This window comes from Triturus cristatus, chromosome 1_2 (assembly GCF_964204655.1).
Source record: "Triturus cristatus chromosome 1_2, aTriCri1.1, whole genome shotgun sequence".
Classification (NCBI taxonomy): Eukaryota; Metazoa; Chordata; class Amphibia; order Caudata; family Salamandridae; genus Triturus; species Triturus cristatus.
Window position 1 is genome coordinate 1,050,499,157 of NC_140580.1, and position 6,000 is coordinate 1,050,505,156.

Consider the following 6,000-nt stretch of genomic DNA (forward strand, 5'->3'; position numbering starts at 1 on the left):
TCCTGAGGCGGAAGCCGGGAGTGTGCTGCCACTGTTTTAACTATTGTTTTAACTTTTGTGTGTGATACCCTGTAGAAATACCTTTTTAAAAACTTGCTCGATCTCGCCTGAACAGCGTGTTGTAACGCTGCAACGTTTCCCCTGACAACCGCCACTCCGAGGGCGAGGCGCGTCATCGGACACGCCCACCTCAGCTGGCCACGCCCCCTCCCTGACTACAAAAGAGCGCGCAGCTCAAAAGCGCGACTCCCACGTATCCTAGAGTCTCCTGAGGCGGAAGCCGGGAGTGTGCTGCCACTGTTTTAACTATTGTTTTAACTTTTGTGTGTGATACCCTGTAGAAATACCTTTTTAAAAACTTGCTCGATCTCGCCTGAACAGCGTGTTGTAACGCTGCAACGTTTCCCCTGACAACCGCCACTCCGAGGGCGAGGCGCGTCATCGGACACGCCCACCTCAGCTGGCCACGCCCCCGTGACGCCCTCCACTTCAGTCATAAATTATGTGTCTCGCTAGGAAGCGCAGCGGACGAGCGCAGCGGGAGCGCCGTTTGCGCGCCGAAGGCGCGCCTAAGGCAAGCCCGTCTGCGCCCGTCCGCGACCAGACCGCGGCCGGGGCCAGACATGCTGCCAAAAACGGTACATCCGGCGGACGGACAGTATGGTCCGGTGAGGACCTAAAGGTATTCAACCCACCATCCAACTGCTGCCCCCACTCTATAGATCCAGCAACTCCTGACCCCGCCCTAACCTGCAACAACTGTGGGATAACATTCGACAACGCCGCCCCCGCAATACAGCCCATCCTTAAAACCCCCCCTCAAACCCACATCAAAGCGGGTCTACTCAACTGTAGATCCCTTGTCAAACACACTGATGAGATCTGGATCTTACTAGAAGAACAGATCTGGGATATCCTGTTCCTAACTGAAACATGGATCAAAGAGGACAGCCTGTCCTCTACCGCTTTGGCTATCCCTCTGGGATTCAAAATATGCCTCGCCAACCGGCCTGGGACAAAAAGAGGCGGAGGCGTAGCAATCATTTTTAAAGAGCACATAGTACTGACATCCTCGGCTGCCACGACGATTCAAGGTATGGAAGGTCTCCACTTTTGCTTTCAAGTGAGCCCTCAGCTCTCACTAGCAGGGCTAGTGATTTATCGTCCCCCGGCCAGCGCAGACTTCATCCTCACTTCCCTATTAGATACAATAGTACAGAGTTCACTTCTTCATCCCCTTTTTCTTGTGGTGGGTGATTTTAATATCCATATGGATAAAGTAGATTGTGTCTTGGCAGAGACACTCCGAACAACGTTAGATGCGGCCGGCCTTAGACTGATCAATGAGGGCCCCACACATACTGGGGGCCATACGATTGATCTTATCTTTACCAACATTAAGGACGTGCGACCTGAAAAACCTCTCCCTCTGATATGGTCAGATCATTCACTTATCACAATCACCTTGGACTTCCGTAGTGATACTAAGGTGCCCAGTAAGCGCTACTTTATGAAAAGACAATGGAACAAACTGACCCCCGAGGTTATGCTCCCGGCACTGGCGAGTACCACTCCCCTCCTGACAAATAATCCCAATAGGGACGCAGTGCTCCTTAATGAATGGATAGGAGGAATGGTATCCTCTATCGCCCCGGCCTCTCGTGCCCTATCTAAAAGACAAGCCCCCTCAGCTCCCTGGTTTACGCAGGAACTTAGAGAGGAGAAAGCGGCCTGTAAAAAACTGGAAAGACTTTGGAGAGAAAAGTACGATCCAGTAGGAAAAGCTATATATAAGGATGCATTAAAAAAATTCCGGAAAGCTATTAGGAATAATAAAAAACACTTCTATGCGGACTCGATTAGGCAGGCAGAACAATCCAGCAAACAAGTGTTCAAAGTTGTACAGTCCTTCCTCAAACCTCAATGTATTGAGAGAGAAGTCACCCCCACACCTTTACTCTGTGAGCAAATTTCAGAATACTTTGACCATAAAATCAAGAGAGTTTATGATTCCTTTGGTCCAGCGATAAATACTGAGAAACAAGACATAGCGTACAACAGCGAAAAAAAAGAAACCCTCACCCAGTTCGCGCATGTCTCTCTGAACGAGGTGAGGCAAGAGCTTAACCGTTGTAAATCCGGCTCACCCGATGACCCTTGTCCGGCTAAACTTTGGAGCACCTTAGCGGGCCCTGTAGCGCCCACACTCCAAAGCATCTGGAACTCTTCCATTACGTCAGGAATCTTTCCGGACGCTTGGAAGCATGCTACGCTCCTTCCCCTAAAGAAAAAACCAAATGGGGATCCAGATGATCTGACGAACCTCCGCCCAATATCCCTTTTAGCCGCACCAGGAAAAATGCTGGAAAAAGTGATACAACGCCAACTGAGTAAATTTGTGGAAATCAGCAACATTCTCCATGAAACTCAGTCTGGTTTCCGGCCCGGTTTCAGTACTGAAACGGCGCTCTTAGAGGTGGCCGAGTCAGTGAGGTGGTCGATGGATGCAGGAAGTTCAGCTATGCTGGTACTCCTGGATCTATCGGCCGCCTTCGACACGGTGGACCACGCCAGATTACTTTGTCGACTGGCAGAGATAGGCATTCAAGACCACGCGCTGAGCTGGATTAACTCCTATCTATCTCAGAGAACACAGAAGGTGGCACTCGGGACGATCTCTTCCACACCTAAAACCCTCAACTGTGGAGTCCCGCAGGGCTCAGCCCTCAGTCCTCTTTTGTTCAACATCTACCTGGCCCCCCTCTTCACGCTCATTGCCAACTGGGGTGTTAAGGCAATTTCTTATGCCGATGACACCCAGCTGGTATTCCCCTACACAGAAATGACACAGGAATCTTTTGCAAATTTCAAAGGCTGTCTCCAGGACATTGCACACTGGATGAATACCAACAAACTAAAATTAAACGCCAATAAAACCGAAGTCATCTTCTTCGGTAAAGGCCCTGTCCCAGCCCCAGAGCTATGGTGGCCGGTGGAAATGGGTCCCTCACCCTTGCCCAGTCATTCGGCAAAAAATCTTGGAGTGAGATGGGATGATAAGATGTCTTTCTCTTCCCATGTCCAACAAGTGGCCGGCGGCTGCCTAAGTAAATTAAGAAACCTCCGTAAATTTCTTAAACTCCTTCCCGAGAGTTGCAGGAAAATGGTAGTCCACGCAACTGTCACTTCACGGCTGGACTACGCCAATGGTCTTTACCTGGGCCTCCCTAAATTCTTAATCCATAGACTGCAGGTAGTTCAAAATGCGGCTGCGAGGCTGCTACTGCGAATTCCATTCAAACAGTCAGTCTCTCCGCATCTTCGAACCCTGCATTGGCTGCCTGTCGCCAACCGGATAAAATTCAAAGCCCTGACACTCGCGTTCAGATCTCTGCATGGCTCCTGCCCATTCTACCTAAAAAAACGCCTTCCTAGGTATACCCAACACCGTGCATTACGGTCTAATGTCCGTATCCTGCTGGCTGTCCCACGAGCAAAAAAGGCACGCCTTGGTGGTCGCACCTTTTCAGCAAATGTCTCTGTGCTATGGAACTCCCTACCTCAAGCAATCCAGCAGGCTCCATCTGAACCCTGCTTTAAGAAGTTGCTAAAGACTTGGCTCTTCTCTCAGCCTCGCTAGGTCTCCCTCTCCTGCCCCTGGACCTCTGTGGTACGTTCCCCTCTTCTAGCGCCGGGACACCTCCCTGTGAGGTAGCTGTTCGCGCTCTATAAATCACATTATTATTATAAAAAGACGTCCAAAGTTCATTTATGCCCGCTGTCCTGTGCTAATGGCTCCTCTTGACTTAAGCAATAATGACAGAGAGAACTGATTAAGCTGAATAAGCACTATTTGTTGTTTCCAGAAAGTGTAGTCCAGCAGCTAAATGCACTTGCACCTGTAAGGCAGTCATCTCCTGAGGCGGGTCATACGATTGCGCGGGTGGAGAAGCTTACAGTGCCATTTCTAGGGCCATAGTGGCGCGAAGAGCATTGGACAAGCCAGTTGTTGTAGAGTTGCTGTGGCTCACACTCCTTAGAGACTTATCGGGGGGACGTGCATTGAGCGAGCCTTCATTCATGAGAGGCTTCATTTGTAGAAGGAGAGAGTTGCAGTGGTATATGAGGAAAGAGGATTAGTGCACAGTCGCGTAAGGGGGCACTACAGGAGTTTCACCTGGGAGGCCATAAATCGCATCGGCCACTACGTGGACAATGTCCATGACACCCCAAATAAGGTGAATTGTTTCCCTGACACGTTACCCGCCCCACCCAACAAGCAGCACTCTCTTAGCGCTGAAGAGTCTTTGCCATAATTACAAGACTGCACAACCATACCTTCAGGGGGCACAATCGCCCCAAAACCTTAACAGTGTGTCGTGATCAATTCTGTGGCTGGAAAATACTGCGTCTGCTGCAAGCCCCAAATGCCGCACGTTCAGGGCTATAATATTTCTTCAACGCAGGGGAGCTGACTGCAAAACAGTGTGGTGCCATCCTTTTTTTTTTTCTTCCGCCGAGTGCCACCAGAGCTTCGAAGTCCTTAAGCTGATTCTTAGTGAAATGGGATCTCATGGATCCCCCAGACATCTCCATGTAGGCAGGTGCAGTCACTCATAGCACCCACCTGCAAGGGGATCTCTAATCCCTCGTGAATGTGCAGGCAGATTGCTCCCTGCACAGAGAAACGTGTACACAGCTGTTCCATATCTCACTTTATGGCCTGCCACCAGCACACTTCCAGTTTGCGACTGCCCGGAGGTCATTGCATTGGTCATAATAGGGGTCACTTTCCCTGTTTTTACCTGGTGCCCCTACTTAAAGGTGCACCATGGTGCAAACAGGGACAGTACCCTCTTATATTCAAGTATTTTTATTTAATTTGATTTAGACCTCTACTGAGGTCAACAAATAGTTTAAAATACAATTAGCTAAAAAACAGTTATAATATATACTTTAAAAAAAATAAGAAACTTAAAAAATGTAAACAAATTATGACAGACATATTCATCAGGTGGCGATTTGCAGAACATTATAAGATCTTGTACTGTGGTTATATTATATATAAAGCCGATGGGGTTTAAATACCGATGTCTAGCCTCTACCAGGGTTGAATTTTGACATACAAAATGTACATGTAATAAATCTGGCACTCCTCCATTACACAGACCTGTAGTATTATCACAGTTATTCCATTTAGATGTAAAAACCTTTAACAGTAAGATCCCTAGCCGCAATAAGATAATACAACATCGGACCCTGTGTACTACCGTAAAACGTAAATATCCTTTCTGAGATTTATATTCTACAGTTTCTGCATATTGTGCGTAATGTTTTAATTGGGAACAATGTTTGACATTGAGGTCGTGGCTTATTCGTGGAGTCAGATTTTTTAAGAATATCAAGTGTGCAGGAGTCCAGGAATTAAAAAGTGATATCGTGCAGAGCGAAAGATTTATACTAAGGTTCTTATTAAAAGTATATTACAATGACTCATTTTGAAAGGTTTCCAGTTTTAGCATGCTCCTTTAAGATCCTGGATCGGCATGTAAGAGATTATAAGCCAATTTTATTATGTTAGAGATATCTCTAGCATAAGAGCTGACTAAAGATAGCTCAAGACGTAATACTTGGGGTTTGACTGCTTGTTTGACTTTTACCAATTTGCGTAGGAAGTCCCTTCTCTTAATTTTGCTTCTTGCCAGTTATTGATTGGTATATATTCTAGCGCATAAGATAAAATAGGAGGTTTTTTCATACGGTAATCATCTAATAAAGAGTGAAAATGTCTATTCCCAGAGGAAGAATATAACCGCTGCAGTGCGCCAACATGGGCGTCTGCTTTTAGGCCTATATGCTGGAAATGGAAATTTTGTAAAGTTTGCAAACAAATTCACCCCAAATAGGTATATTCTTTGACTACCTCTCTGGGTTTACCCCCAAGTGTCCAATTAAAATGAGAAGATTGTTTTTTTCCTCTAAAAGGTACAACTTTTGTTT